General features: G+C 38.5%; 1 protein-coding gene across 1 annotated transcript in view; it reads left to right on the forward strand.

The window, feature by feature from the left end:
* Positions 1 to 16,333, forward strand: part of PPM1L (protein phosphatase, Mg2+/Mn2+ dependent 1L) — a 334,432-nt gene that overhangs the window by 182,051 nt on the left and 136,048 nt on the right. The window lies entirely within an intron of this gene.

A 16,333-nucleotide genomic window follows, 5' to 3' on the forward strand; every position in this document is an offset into this window, starting at 1 on the left:
ATTCTCTTTGAAAAACTGCAGAAGTATGTGTTTCAATTTAGAAACATTTCCGTCAAAAGAGGTTAAAATAATTTTTCATCATTTAGAGTAGTAAAGTTGAGTTAACTGGGACATTCACTTATGTGGAAGTCTTCATTCCCTGATGGCACTTGTTAAATGAGGTATTACGGAATTGAGCTATCATTTGTAGAACTTTCATTTGAAAAATTACATAGGACACACACATATATATCCAAATTTAATTTTCTCTTTAACTGAAGAACCAAAAAAAGGGCCCTGAGAATTTATCTAGTTCTTTGGAAGGGTACCATTAAAGTATTAAGTTAAAATGTGTTATATAAAGAATTTTGTTTCATACATCTCTCGAAAGAATGATTTCAGAGCTGGCAACTCAATTTATAAATAGCTATCCAAAGCAAAAATGGCCAGCCACCTGTCTTCTAACATTCTAGTAACCTTCACTATTTAATTGCCTGAATGTGGACATACGATTTGTGTTAGAAAAGAAAGTTTCGTTTGTTGAGTGGGTGTCATAAGTCATGTTGACTTATTTAATGACTTCTTTATCCTAGGGCATTCAGATCAGTATGTTTTGAAGAAGAATCACAGGTACTACCTTGGGGAATAAAAGGAAATTAATAATTGAGTATTGTGAACGGCAAAGTTTATACTTTTTCTTGTCTAACGATTTCCATACTGATTTATGACATTTGGAAACTGCTTGTTGCAACAGTAAATCTCGAGGTGGGTCTCCCTTGGATATGGACCTAAAGACAGGACACTGTTCCATAGCAGATGGCTTTTGCTTGCCATTTCAGAGACAGCAGCCCTCGCTAAGCAGTTCGTTATTTTCTAAGGTTGAAGCAGCTGTGGGTTACCATAATTATGAATTTATTATGTTCCTGCCAATCTACTGTGAATCCTAATTCAAACTTTACATGTCTCTTTGGAACCTTATTCATTTTCTCCTGATTATGTGGTTCCTGACAAACGACAGTTTGGAGAATCCAAAGTTGCTAAAGTTAGTTTTTTATGGGCATCACCAGTTGCCCATTGTTTTTAGAATGCCTAATGACCTTTAAATTTTTAATGTTACATCAAGTTCAAGCAGCCACTCTTTATATTGTGTGGCTACATTTTTATCCACTCATTTCTTCTGAGGATTGCCACAGGACTGCAATGTCCAAGACTCTCCTTGACTTTTTAGGTTGTGTGGTCAAGTGGAAAGCAATAGAATGCTTAAGAAATCTCTCTGGGGTGTTAGAGTTTTCAATCACTTTGTTGGGTTTACATAGCGAATTGTATGTGCTTACGTTTTAGAACTGATCAAATTGTTTTGTGATTATCTGTTTAGTCATTTCTGTACCTAGATTGTGAGCTCTTTCAAGGTGACAACTCTGTACAACTGATTTTAGTACACCTGAAACCCAACATAGTGCTCAATACGTGAGGGCAAATAATAAATGCAAGCTAAACAACGTCAATTGTATACACACACACACACACACACACACACACACACACACACACGTCTGCTAATTTTGCTTTAGTTTGGCAATTCATCTATACCAGGGTTTGGTAAACTTTCTGTAAGGAGCCCTACGGTAAATATTTTAGGCTTTGTGTACCATACAGACTCTATCTCACTGCTCAGTGCTTCCGTTGAAGTTCAGAAGCAGCCATAGACAATATGTGAACGATTGGGTGGGGTCATGTTCAAATAAAACTTTATTCACAAAAACAGGTGTTTTTTTACTGTAGTTGGCCACCCTGGATTTAGACCAAGGCTCATGAACAGGTTTCATCTCCTACGCTAACTTTGGTTGATGGTGCTGCCTGGAGTACTGTATTGAGAAGGATTCTCAGGGTGGGTCTGGGCTTAATGGCCCATGAGGGCAGAGACATGTTGACTTGTGCCGCCATTTATTCCTAGCGGCTAGCACAGTGCCCGACACATAGTAGACACTCAAGTATTAATGGAAAGGATTAGTTCTAGCCCACGGCTGCACGCCTGCTCGTACTGCTGTCGTCTTTTGGAGGTGAAGCAGGACTTGGGAAAGGGTATATTTTTCTCTGAACTATTTGCCCATTCAGATTTTAAAATGTGTCGTTTTATATTTACACAAGCAGGTGCATTCACTGCTGAGATTATAGCTTTTCCACACAATTAGGTATCCCATTTTTCTCTTGCTAAAATAAGATACCCTTTCAAACTCTGTATGCAAAGTTATGCAACACTGCTGGGAATGCTGATTTGCTTTCCTCTCTGCTGCATTTTGCTTCTCTTATCCAGGCTTCACAATTCCATCCGCCGTCCCCGGCAGAGGTCAGCTTAGTGCTCTGATCATGCACGGGCTCGGTCAAGAGGAAATCACTGTGTTTTCAAGGTGCTTTGCCACAGGTCATCCTGTGGCCTGTTTCACACAGCTTCCTGATATTTGCTTGATTGCCCACAAGCTGTTGGAAAAGGGTTCCAGGTCCTCCTGGTATCAGAAGTACTCAAGGTCAGTTAGGTTGCTTTAGGGAGGGCTCACCCTTTCAGAGGCTGAGCAGATTGGCAATTTGATGCCGTAAAAAAAGTCTGTGGCACTGCGGGTAGACAGGCCGTGTGGGAATGTCGCTGCGCACAGTCAAGGTTGTTACAAGAACTAAAAATGTTTACTTGCCAAACTGAGTACTGGGGGATGCAGAGGGCTGTTATTGTGGAGGGTCTGGTACAACTCTGGATGTACATCAGAATTTGTGGTCTAGCTTTGTAAGAACACATGTGCCTAGATGTTATAAAATCAGAACTCAAAGGGGTAGAAACCGTGGGTTTCACCCTTCAGTGAGCTTGTTGAAATGTAGCACAAGTTTAAAAAGCAGATTCTAGGGTCCTACCTGAAAAATTGTGATTTACTAACTATGGAGCAGGACCCATATTCTGCGTTTTTAAGACACCCCTCCCCCCCTCCCAGGTGCTTTGGAAGCGGTTGGAGTACCACCCTTGAGAAATACTGACCAAGTCTAACCACATTATTTTGTAGGAAAAACTACAGCCCTGTACCTAGTGCCCTTTTCATGCTTGGATCTAATAAGACTTCAAGGTGATCCAGTTCATGAACTTCATACCTGGGTTCCTAAAATGGGACACTAGATATTTTGTGTGTGTTTTGGGGAAGAGGATCCATTGCTCTCATCAGATTTTCATTTAGGTTCAAAATTATACATAAATTACAAGAAACACTTTCTTGGTTTGAGATAAACTCTGGCTCTGCCTAAACCAGCCGTCCTGTTTCTATGGTATTAAACAAGATTTGGTGCTCAAGAAATATAAAATAGTATGACATCTATATGCCTTATGGCAAATGTCAGAGTGATAGAAAGAATCACAGGGGGGCCTGGTCCTTTTTTCTTTTATGTTTGTGGCTATATAGAATGATCCCTCACAGGGTTTTACGCCTAGTTTTAAAGCACCCCCTCTCCATCATTTTCTTCCAGCATGCCTGCACTGGGCTAGATATTAGGGAAACCGTCATATGTGAAAAAACTTTTGTCCTACCTGCTAGTTGCTCATAAATTAGTGATGAGGCAAATAGATGACTAGATGGAGACACTATGAATGAAGTGGTAGAGAGCCGTAGTAGAGGTCTGATGAAGGGCAGTGCTGTGGCAGCTCTAGTGAGGCAGCAATAGCTTTTGTTCTGGAAGATACGTTTGCAACGTAAGCGATGACTCCTATCCGTACAGGAGTAGTTTTAAAACAATGTGCCACTGAGATTGGTCATGTTGTTTGACTTCATTCATTCATTTATGTAAAAACATATATTGTGCACCTTTAACATAAAAGGCACTGTGAAGGCTCCTTAAGATGTAATATTTAGAATATATTAAAGTTACTCCATTTTTAGTTTCAATGTTATAAATTAATTAACATAGAAAGTACAGTGTTGTGATCAGTTGCCTCACATCCTGTCTGGAAAGGGGTATAATATAAATTTAGTAAGTAAAAAAAAAAAAAAAAAGCAATATGCGGTAGATGGCTACCGAATGCATTCTTTATTGACCTACGTGTGAGATGCAACAAATTACATTTTCCTTCTCAGGTTAACCTCAAAATAGTTTTGATGGTTGGTCTTGCGGGTAGAGCCAGTGGTGGTGAAGACCAAATAAAACTTTCAGGCAGTACAGATTTTTGTGTTTTCCTCTATACAGGGTTAAATTTCTGAGTAGACAACATTTGTCTTTCCTGACCTTTACTTGCCAACTTTACACCTTATTCCCAGGGATTTCTCTGGGTGCTTTCCTGCTTCTCATTCCCCTTCCCTGTGTGTAAAAATCTGATCAACATGTCCACACTAAGACTGACCATTTCTTGATGTATTACTCTTCCTTAAAATATTTGCCTTTTGGGAAGGGGAAGAACTGGCATAAACCAGAGATTGCAAGCTGTAATGTTAGAATTTCAGGGCTCAAAGCCAGAAGGGAAAATGATTTGGGGGCAGGGATCCTTCTTGGGTTCCTCAAATCACACTACGTTAGACCAGATTCCTGGACAGAAAGATGGACCCTTTTCCAGCCCCCCACTGCACATACAAGGAGCCTAAATCTCATACTGGTTTTGAAGGCACTTTTTTAAAAAATTTAATTAATTTATTTATGGCTCTGTTGGGTCTTCGCTGCTGCGCGTGGGCTTTCTCTAGTTGCCGCGAGTGGGGGCTATTCTTCATTGCGGTGCGTGGGCTTCTCTTGTTGCAGAGCGTGGGCTCTAAGCGCGCGGGCTTCAGTACTTGTGGCTCGTGGGCTCGGTAGTTGTGGCGCATGGGCTCAGTAGTTGTTGCATACAGGCTTAGTTGCTCCGTGGCATGTGGGAGCTTCCTGGACCAGGGTTCGAACCCGTGTCCCCTGCATTGGCAGGCGGATTCTTAACCACTGAGCCACCAGGGGAGTCCCTTGAAGGCAGTTCTTAAAGCCATGTCAAATTGGGGACATCAACCCAACTGGTATTGGCCTTGTGGTTCCCTGCCGTCGTGGCTACACCTGCTCTCTGGACGTGCTCCCTAAAGAGCCTGATAGGAAGCTATGGGCAGGAGTCAAGTGAGGCCCAGGAGGGGTTCTCTGGCCCTGTTGCCAGCTAGGAGCTTTTGGCTGACTCCCTGAGGGACTGCTCTATTGTCATAGCTACAGAGTCCTTTTTGATTAATAATTCATGCGTGTTTTATAATTCGTTATAACAGTTGGTCCCATTGGCTTCCTGAATCCCCAAGGACATTTTTAGTTAGCGTTATGCATGGAACTTTCTAGAATACATTTGTATAGTGCTCATGGAAGTTAAATTTTTGTCAAGCTTTATAGCCCAACATTCAGAAATGGAAGGGAATTTTATCAGTAATTAATTTCCTTTCAAATAGGGAATATTTTTCTTTCTGTAAACAAACGTTTTTCTTCTAATGATCTCAAGTGTATAGAATGTGAAACAATATCTTACTTCTTTTTGTAACTGCTGAAGACAAAGGAACTCACCTATCACAAATTTAACAAGACCACTCTGGCTGCGTGCTGCTTGTTTTCTCAACGGGTTTAAGAAAAACTCTACTGGTTGGCAGTTTTTAAAGTTGCCATCTCTCAGGAGAACTTAGGTGTGTGTATGTGCTTTAAAATAAAAGGAAAAGAAAAAAGAAGGACCGTGGAACTAATATAGTATGGCCTGTTCCCCCTGACTCTCTGGAATATGTGGGTAACTGAGGGCCAAAGAATTTATTAATCATCACTTTAGTAGTAGTAGTAGAGAAATAACCTCAACTTTTCTTTAGACTGTAAAAATATAAATCTTTAATCCCTTAGAGTTTGAATGTAGATTTCACCAAGATAATAAGAAAATGGACCACATGGCTAAACAGTATTTGATACCGCCGTACTGCGAGATATCTCTCTCTCTCTCTCTCTCTCTCTCTCTATATATATATAGATATATGGATATATATATAAGGTCTCCATCTGCTGTCAGGGAAGCCATCATTCAAGAAGTGGAGTTTTAATTATATTTTCATGTTGTAGCATGCTTGGTGCTACCATGTGAATATGCCTCAGATTACATATGGATCAGATGACTGATAGAGTTATTAAAGGTTTGTCCCTTGAGGAATCCCGGAGCAATTGTCCTGAACCTATAACTTAGCAGTCATCATCTTAGTGTTTAAACTAAATGAAAACTTCACTCTCCATATTAAGTAGGTTAGGGTATATGGCTCCGAGTCCCTAGCATGCTGAGTGTCATGCCCTCTCTGGTGGTCATTTTGCCACACAACTGACTAGCATTTGCACGTCCACAGCTTTGGTTCTCCAGAGCAATCTCAAATCTCCCTAATAAGCATAGGATAGCATTGACACTCTTCAGGTTTAAGTCTGAGACTTTTTCCTGATGCCGTGTGTCTCGAAGGAATCAAATTTGCCTTCTTGAGACAGAATTATGAATTCAGGAGTGCAAGATCATCCTGTCAAAGAGGTTTTTCTTATTTGAATAACCCCTCCAGGTTAGAAGTGGCAAAGACTAAAAATGGAAAGAAATGACACTCTTGGCAGGCGAGAGAAAAGAACAACTCCCTTGCCTCTGTCCTCTTGCTGGTGGGCAAGGGCGCTCGCTCTGACTTTGTTTTGAAGTGCCTGGAGCCAAAGAGCAGTTGTCAAAAGTTAATGGTATGTTACCCTAAGAAAGATGGATGCCAAGGTGGACCTAAGTAAATTCACGTGCCGTCCATGCTGGCTGCTGTCAACTCAGCACATGTGCACTCACCTCCCTTCAAGGGCAGGGCAACCTTGTCTGCGATAAAAATATTACCTCCTCCTCTCTTCTGTCTTCCTGTGGCACGAATTTTGAATGATCTGCTTTATGATCTCTCTTTTATCTCCTGAATACCTAGCGACCATCCCTGAGGTACTGTTTCCTAAAATTCAGCTCTTTTCTACTCAGCATTTGCAGAATTGATTTCCCACCTAACCTCCCTTGTGTGTCTTCCTCATTGTCAAAATCTGCTTCTCCTCAGAGGGTCACTGATCAGATGCCCTTGGAGCCAGATATAGCACCTTATTGTGTGTGGCATCAATGTTAAATTTAGCCTTAGCATGGGTCCCAGGATCAGCCCCTTTGCTTTAGTCTCCTTTTGAGCCAGTCTTAGAAGCCTGTGTCCATTCATAATCGACACTCATATCAGAAGCAGCAGCACCGTGTGTTCCAAGCCAGGCATATATATTGTGTAAATATAAACTGAAAGGCGCTGCCATCAATTATTCGTCCCATTCATTTCAGTGGAGCTTGAGGATGTCTCTCTGCCAGATTGTGTGTGTGTGTGTGTGTGTGTGTGTGTGTGTGTGTGCACGTTAAATAAAAAGAAGGGGGAAGGGTAATTTATAAAATCAGATAATTGGAAAGATATTAAAATCCTGAAACTTCTTATCTTGGCAAAGCACAGCCTGGACCATCCTTGAGGCAAAAGTGGGTATTTCTTCTTAAGATGCATTTTCAAGGTTTTGTAATCTTAGAATCTCATCTGTTGGTTTTTCAAATTTGCTTTGAAATTGGGTCTTTACATCAGGATCAACATTTATAACAGCTCATTACAAACTTAATGATAAAATCCATTCCTTGATTTAAAAAATATCTTCTAAGTAAGAATTTATTGAGTGTAGGTGAAGCTTTCTTTCCTTTGAATACCATACCTAATTTTTTAAAATATAAAATTGTATGCTGTATACTAGGTCTTAGACTTGGTAGTAAAATAGAACATTTGATTGAAAAGAAGGGGGCAAAAAAACCTCCTACAACTATGAAATATGCAGTACTAAATAAAAATTGTAAGGCATGTTTTCATGGTTAAGGACATCAGAAGCCTATTTTTATTTTAAATCTGTTAAAGTTAAAATGAATAGTAACTTACCCTTGGCAAAGTCCTAGAGAAAAATACTAAAAGTGATTTGAACATAGTTCTAATTTACTCCTGATCTTTCTCTAACGGAGGGTCTATTAAAATTTAATTTAACATCTTTTCTTGGAAATAACTTTTGCCTCCCTGGAACTTGTAACCAAAATCATTAGTATGATATTTTTCTTTGGAGTTCTGTAAAATAATACTTTTTCCTCCTAGAGGTTTTTCTTTTTTTAAGGGGTGGTGGATATTCCATAAAATACAGAGAGGTGGATGGTTTTCAGGCTTACAGTTAAGTGTTCAAAGTAAATTTAATACATTTCACTGTACTCTGTTTTCCCATTGTTTTCAATAGCATCTCCATCATCTTTAGCTTCCAGTTTTGCAACACTGAAGCCATTTTATGGGTTTTTCTTTTCCATCTGTCACCAGGCTTTGCTCCTGTGCTCTTTTATTCTCTTCTCAATGGCTTTATCCTAGTCTGGGGCTGCTTTACCCTGCAAGAGAAGGGACCACAGTAGGCATTACCTTCTTTTTAAAATACAAAAATTTTTTTCTTTTCTGGTTCAAAAGCATTTGGTGATTCCTGCTCCAATCCACGACTCACTGCGTAACCAAGGATAAATTACTTAACCTCTCTGAGTCTGTTTCCTCGTCTGTGAAAACCAGTAAGTGTTTTCATGAGGGTGAAATAAATAAACACATGTGAAGCATTCAGCACAGTGCTTGGCACATAGAAAGCGGTCAATCATTTTTCTATTTTTTTTATTTTAGAAAATTTGGAAAATGAAGAAAACTGTATAGAGAAAAAATATCACCCAAACTCTTACTAGTCTGAGATAACTAATGATTCGTATTAACGTAATTCAACCATTTTCCCCTCATATGTGTCGTAAACAAACTGCTTTGTAATCTGCTCTTCATTATAAACGTTTTCCTACATTATTAGTATTCTTTCATAACATGATTTTTAATAGCTGCATTGTATTCCATTTCTTGGCTATCCCATGGCATAATCAACCAATTTGTAGACAAACATTTATTATCTTGAATAATACCTTGATAAACATGTTTGCTACACAAGTCTTTATGCTCATCTTTAACTTTTTCTTAAAATAAATTCCTGGAAAGACAATTACTAGGTTAAAAGTGTAAATTACTTTAAAGTTTTTGTTACTTTTTTTCATTTGCTGTCCCAAAAGTGTCCGATTTATATTCCAGTCACAGTGTAGAAGGCCATTTTCCTTTCCTTCAGACTTTTTACTTGTCTCCCTGCTTTAATCTTTCTTTCGGTGCATTTTAAGCTCAACTGCAAGCACATTCTTACTCAGACAAGATTTGATAATTTATTCACTCTTTTTGATGTTTCGGTTGTTTCCTGTTACTAACTGCTACAAATCAAAGCTCCCCGGTTTAACAGGGAGTTAAAACTTCTCCACCTGCCAGCTCTCTCAGACTCCTAGTTTCATCACCTTCTTTTATGATTTCGCCCCGTGAACTCACATTCACTACTTTCTAGATTGCTTTTCTTTCCTCCAGCAAGAACTTCTTACCTTGAAACTGATCCTTAAACACCGGAATGATTTCCTGATTCTTTTTCTTCTGCCCTCTTTAATTTCTCTCCCTAGAGGCCTCTCGGCACTCACAGTAGCTCATATGTTAAACAAAATTCATCTCAAGATTCATGTCTGTTTTTGTGTTAGTTTGTAAAATGTGTTTTTCCAGTGTTTCACCTGTGTGTGCTGTTTGCATGTTAAAACTGCAGGTTGATGGCAGAGTTCTGTTCTCCCAACAGTGTCAAATCTAATGTGCTTCACTCAGCAGACGCTCGATAAAGTAGAATTGACTGGCTAACAGGTTTTCTTTTTAAGATGAACTGTGAAGCGTTTAGCAGCTTTTGAAATGCACTTTTTTTTTTTGCACTCTCCCTCCCTGTCCCCCACCAAACTCTTTCATATACACTGGTTATTTCTTAAAGAACATTCAACTGTTATAGTAAATAGCATTTTAGCATAATGACCTACTAGGTCAGCATTCTATCCACTAGGTTCCCAGAATTTAGATCCTCAATCATCTGCTTCTTTTATCGTTTTCATCCATTGAGTCCTTTTACAGGTATAGTATAACTCTAGCCCTTTTCTGTCTTCCAGACTGAAGTTGGCACGGGTGATATGAATGTATGCACATTCCGTAAGAAGGTGCTTTGGGCACCTTTGTGCCCTACCTCACAAGCTTTTAGCTCATCTTTTTATTCTAGCTGTTAACCATCTTCCCAGGTGTAACCGGAACTGATGAACCTGTGTCTTCCCCTTTCTGTCCTGAGGCTTCTCTGCCACCACCTGGCGTATGTTTGGGAACCTACTCAGTTCAGACAAGCAAAACCTGAATGCCCAGGAGGAGTTAACACCCCTCAAGGCAACCCTTCACTCGACACAATTCTGAGGCATTCTACATGACTGCTCAGAGAGTCCCTAGCAGAATTGAGTTCATTGCCAAATGAAGAAATAAAGGCAAGAATGGAAAAGATCAAACAATTATGGAGAGGAAGTCATTAAATAAAGCTTCATATACAGCTTTGTATATGAAGTACATAATTTACCATGTTGGCATGTGAATGATGATTTGGGTTTCAGCCATTTACTTCCTAAAATAATGGCTCCAATAATGATTGAAGACCAGGTGTAGTTCCATTTGCCAGTAGAAAACCAGACTTGTATGCTGTTTCTAGAATCATGAAAGGAAGTTCTGATTGCAGGCAAAGAATTATGAACTGTCCAAAAGTTTTCTCTAAAAGCTATCTCAAAGTCCCTGATTCTTGGATACAGTGAAGATATTAAGCTTCTATGGTAGAAAGTACTGAACTGGGAGCTGGGAGAACACAAGATGTGTAAGATACAGTCTTTACATCAGCCAAACTGGGGAGCTAAAATACCTGTACCTCTATAAATACTTGAAAGACTGTTGATTGCTATTAGGTGGGTTCACTGACAGAGTTTATAGCATTTGAGCCTACTTTGAAGGATGTGAAGGATCGGCCAAATCCATAATTTGCCTACTTTCACTCAAAGTTATTTTGAAGATACAGAATGATAACAGCATAAATTGCTCAGAAAAGTATAAAGTACCGCACAAATGCAAGACACTGAAAATCGTAACAAAGTACTGTTTCTGATAGTTAGGTTATAAGAATATGCAATTTAGGACTTAAACTTCTAGTAGCACTTATCATTGATTAAAGAATAGATAAGTAATCCTATATTTTAATTTTGTTTTTCACTTCATTTTTAGAATTCTAGTGAAGTTTTAAGACTTAAATTGCTATTTGTATTATCTATCACTTGTGCAATAATTCCAATCTCAGTTAATAATATGACAGCCTGTTTTTTTATTGAGATATGATATATTAGTTTCAGGTATACAGCATAATGATTCAATATCTGTATATGTTGCAAAATGATCCACCACAATAAGGTCTAGTTAACCACACATAGTTATGCATTTTTTTCCTGTGATGAAAGTGTTTAAAATCTGTTCTCTTATCAACTTTCAACTAAGCAGTACAGCCTTATTAACTACAGTCAGCATGCTGTACATTATAACCCCAGGACTTATTATTTTTTTTTGTAAGTGGGAGTTTGATATCTTTTAACCACTTTCACCCATTTTGCTCACTTCTGGCACCCACCAGTCTATTCTCTGTATCTATGAGTTTGGTTTTTGTGTTTTTGTTTTGTTTTTATTTTCCACATATAAGCGAGATCATAAGGTATTTGTATGACATCCTGTTTTTTGGCATAGGTTTATGCTTGAACATAAGGTTTTGACTGACATTTGAATACATTTAGAGAATCACCTCAGTATAAAGGTGATTTCTTGAAATATCTTGATAGAAGCTAGTATTTTGCTAGAGTTGTTTCTTTCTATTCCTCTTAAAAAATCTTACCCAGAGGAAAGAACTCTATACAGTAGTCCCTCAGTATCCACAGAGGATTGGTTCTTGGATACCAAAATATGAGTCACTCAAGTTGCATATTAAATGGTGTAATATTTACATATAACCTATGCATATACTTTAAATCATCTCTAGATCACTTATAATACCTAATACAATGTAAATGCTATGTAAATAGTTGTTAAATACAATGTAAATGCTATGTAAATAGTTGCTGGCATGACAAATTCACTTTTTGCTTTTGGGAACTCTCTGGTATTTTTTTGGAATTTAAAAAAATTGAAGTATAGTTGACATACAGTATTATGTTAGTTTCAGGTGTACAACATAGTTATTTGACAATCAAGTACGTTACAAAATGATCACTACAGTAAGTTCAGTAACCGTCTGTCACCATACAAAATTATTGCAGTATTATCAACTACAATCATACCTCCGAGATATTGTGGGTTTGGTTCCAGACTGCCGCAATAAAGCAAATATTGCAATAAAGTGAGTCACGAATTTTTTGGTTTCCGATTGCGTGTAAAAGTTATTTTTACATTATAGTCTATTAAGTGTGCAATAGCATTATGTCTTAAGAAACCAATGTAATGTAACTCAATTTAAAAATACTTTATTTTTTTCATCCGCTGAGTCCACTGAGTGAGATAGTTAGGTAGTTTGTGATTGACATGTACACACTGCTATATTTAAAATGGCTAACCAACAAGGACCTACTGTATAGCACAGGGAACTCTGCTCAATATTATGTAAGAACCTAAATGAGAAAAAATTTGAAAAAGAATAGATACATGTATATGTATAACTGAATCACTTTGCTGTACACCTGAAACTAACACAACATTGTTAATCAACTATACTCCAATATAAAATAAAAAGTTTAAAAAAAAACAATTTACAGAAACAATTTCATGGCTTAAAATGAAGACTTTCTGAAGAAAATACTTTATTGCTAAAAAATGCTAACCATTATCTTACAATGTGGGGTTGCCACAAACCTTCAACTCTTAAAAACAAACAAACAAAAACAAAAAATTGAAGCACAATAAAACAAGGGATGCCTATATATTCCTTATGCTGTGTATTACATCTCCATGATTTATTTATTTTATAACTCGAAGTTCGCACCTCTTAATCCCCTTCACCTATTTCACCCAACCTCCCACTCCCTCTCCTCTGGCAACCACCAGTTTGTTCTCTATATCCATAAGTCTGTTTCTGTGTTCTTTGGTTTGTTTGTTTGTTTTTTAGATTCCACATATAAATGAGATCACATAGTGTTTGTCTTTCTCTGCCTAATTTATTTCACGTAGCATAATACCATTTTGTTGCAAATGGCAAGATTTCATTCTTTTTTATAGATGAGTTATATTCCTTTGTACATATATATACCATATCTTCTTTTATCCATTCATGCATTACTGGACTTTTAGGTTGCTTCCATATCTTGGCTATAGTAAATAGTGCTACAGTGAACATAGGGGTGTATATATCTTTTTGAATTAGTGGGTTTTTTCCCTTGGGTAAATACCCAGAAGTGGAATTGCTAGATCGTTTGGTAGTTCTATTTTTAATTTTTTGAGGAACCTTCATACTGTTTTCCATAGTGGCTGCACCAATTTACATTCCCACCAACAGTGCACAAGAGTTCCCTTTTCTCCACACCCTTACCAACACTTGTTATTTGTGGTCTTTTTGATGACAGCCATTCTGACAGGTGTGAGGTGATATCTCATTGTGATTTTGATTTGCATTTCCCTGATGATTAATGACATTGAGCATCTTTTCATGTGTCAGTTGGGCATCTGTATGTCTTCTTTTGAGAAATGTGTATTCAGGTTCCCCGCCCATTTTTTTTTTTTTTTTTTTTGCGGTACGAGGGCCTCTCACTGTTGTGGCCTCTCCCGTTGCGGAGCACAGGCTCCAGACGCACAGGCTCAGCGGCCATGGCTCACGGGCCCAGTCGCTCCGCGGCATGTGGGATCTTCCCGGACCGGGGCACGAACCCGTGTCCCCTGCATCGGCAGGCGGACTCTCAACCGCTGCGCCACCAGGGAAGCCCCTCCGCCCATTTTTTAAATGGATTTTTAAAATTTAATTGTATGACTTCTTTATATGCTTTGGATAATAACCCCTTATCAGATACACCATTTGCAAATAGCTTCTCCTGTTCATTAGGTTGCCTTTTTGTTTTGCTGTGCAAAAGCTTTTTAGTTTGATGTAGTCCCATTTGTTTATTTTTGCTTTTGTTTCCTTTGCCTGAGGGGACAGAGCCAAAAAAATATTGCTGAGATCAGTGTCAAAGAGCATACTGACTGTGTTTTCTTCTAGGAGTTTTACGGTTTCAGGCCTTAAAGTCTTTAATCCATTTTGAGTTTATTTTTGTATATGGTGTAAGAAAATGGTCCTCTTATTGAGGCCACACTGGTGTGCAGGGCTGGCCCCCAGTACAGCTGGCTGTAAGGACTGGCTACAAGTGTTGCAGGTGCTCTGGTGTGCAGGGCTGACCCCTGGGGCGGGAGCTGCTTTGGGGGGTTGCCGGTGCCTGCCAAGGGTGCCGGATGGGATGGGCAAGGCTGAGGGCCACGTTGGAGGAGCTCTGGTGCTGGCTGAGGGCACCTACCTGGGCTGGTGGGGCAGGGTTTCTTTCCAAATATTTTCTGTCTGCAGCTGGTTGAATCCACAGATGTGGAACCCACAGATACAGAGGGCTGACTATACATGAAGTTATACTGTTTTAGAAATGAAATGCCAAAATTTCACTCCACTGTAGTAAAAAATATAGGCCCGGTTCCAAGACCTCCACCATGATTTGAATTAAAAGAGTAAATCAGTGGACACAATAGGAAGGAAACGTGTGGTATGCTTTCAGTTATACTGAATACACCAATATTTGTTAAACGTGCATTATGGAATTATTTCCTGTACCTCATAGATATTTCCAAGGAAAAAAATTAAAGACGTGTTACACTGAATAGCAAGGTAGTGTGAATTTTAAAAGAGTTATTCTGCAGGATGTCTCTTCATTCTCCATTGTCAGGAGAAAATTGTTATGAAACTCTAGAATTAAATATGTTGTGCTAATGCGCTGAGTCCATTTACATTCTATGGAATAATTTTATTTGTTCTGCAGTAGCTGGCTGGCAGAGAAAATGAACAGTGTTTGGTGATATTTTAAAGTTGTAATTTCATCAGCAACCGACTTAGGGGATCCAAATGTAAGTCTGGAAATGAAGTGTTGTGTGCTATATTTGGCTACTCTGAAGACTGAAATATAACTTTTCCACCACTTCCCAGTGAGTTTTTCCTGAGAAGTCAGTTGTCATTGTTCTGGCAAGTTTCTTTTCATCCTAAACTGTGCTAACATTTAGAAGGAAAACTACGAAGGTTCTTTACCAAAAGAACATATTTTAAAGATAATTTTTTTTAATTACAGGAATTTTTAAAAAATATTAAACTATGTAGATGTGTCTTCACCTTATTCTGGGCCCATACCCCAGAGACAATCCTGTTTAACAGTTTCTTTTATTTTAGTTTTCTAGTGATTGTGAGTATAATTTTAAACAATATATGTATGCCTTCATTTATTTATCAACCTTAGACCCTATACATATGATGGAGGACTGCACTGTAAGAAGATGCCAAAACTCTTGGCATTCTCAAGAGATATGTTTTAAGAATTTCAATTCTCCTGAGTCATACATGCTGCCATATTACTTAATTTCTCCCTTAAAGTTCTACTTAACTTTAACTGTGATTCTTAACTGGAAGGGAAAAGAGTGTGCTATGGCCCCAGTCCACCAGAAGAATGTATCAGAATCTTTGGGAAGGTCTTTTTCAAAGTACAGATGTCTTCCTTCCTACCTCCAAGGGAAGCTTGCTTACCTGGTTGAAAGTCAGTGTGTGTAATTTCAGATGTTACTAGTTGGGAGTACACTGTGCAGATAATGTAGAAGCAGGGCAAAAAAAGTTAAGAATAAAATATATAAAGGCCAAGATATTTAAGTGGTGAACAATTCTTTTCAGGTTGAGGCATATATGTTTTAGGTCTCTTCGTTTTCTGTTTCTCCTATTATTCCGTTATCAGCCCTAGCAGAGGGCTTTCCGTTTTGTTTACTTTACAAGAGTTCCTGCATAAGCATTAATGAGCAGAGAACAACAAAGCAAAGCAGAGGTTTGGATGCCACAGCATAGGACGGCTTACTGCTGAGATGAGTTACTAGCTTATGCATTCTAGATTAGGGCGAGTCCGATTTATATCCAGTAAAATTACTATCACAGGGCCTTCTGGGTTCAGTGGAATAGCTGAAACTCTGAGTTCGACTCCATGAATGCCAGTCCCTCATCTTTTGTACCTTTAAACCTGATAGAAAACTCTTAGAGGTCTGTAATTCTGTGTATTTGAAGATCAACCTTACTTGGTACAGTAGAGTCTAAAAATGACAACAGTGACAAGGATGTGATTGTCTCAAGGGTT

The sequence above is a fragment of the Stenella coeruleoalba genome (assembly GCF_951394435.1).
Source record: "Stenella coeruleoalba genome assembly, chromosome: 5".
In the NCBI taxonomy this organism is placed as follows: Eukaryota; Metazoa; Chordata; class Mammalia; order Artiodactyla; family Delphinidae; genus Stenella; species Stenella coeruleoalba.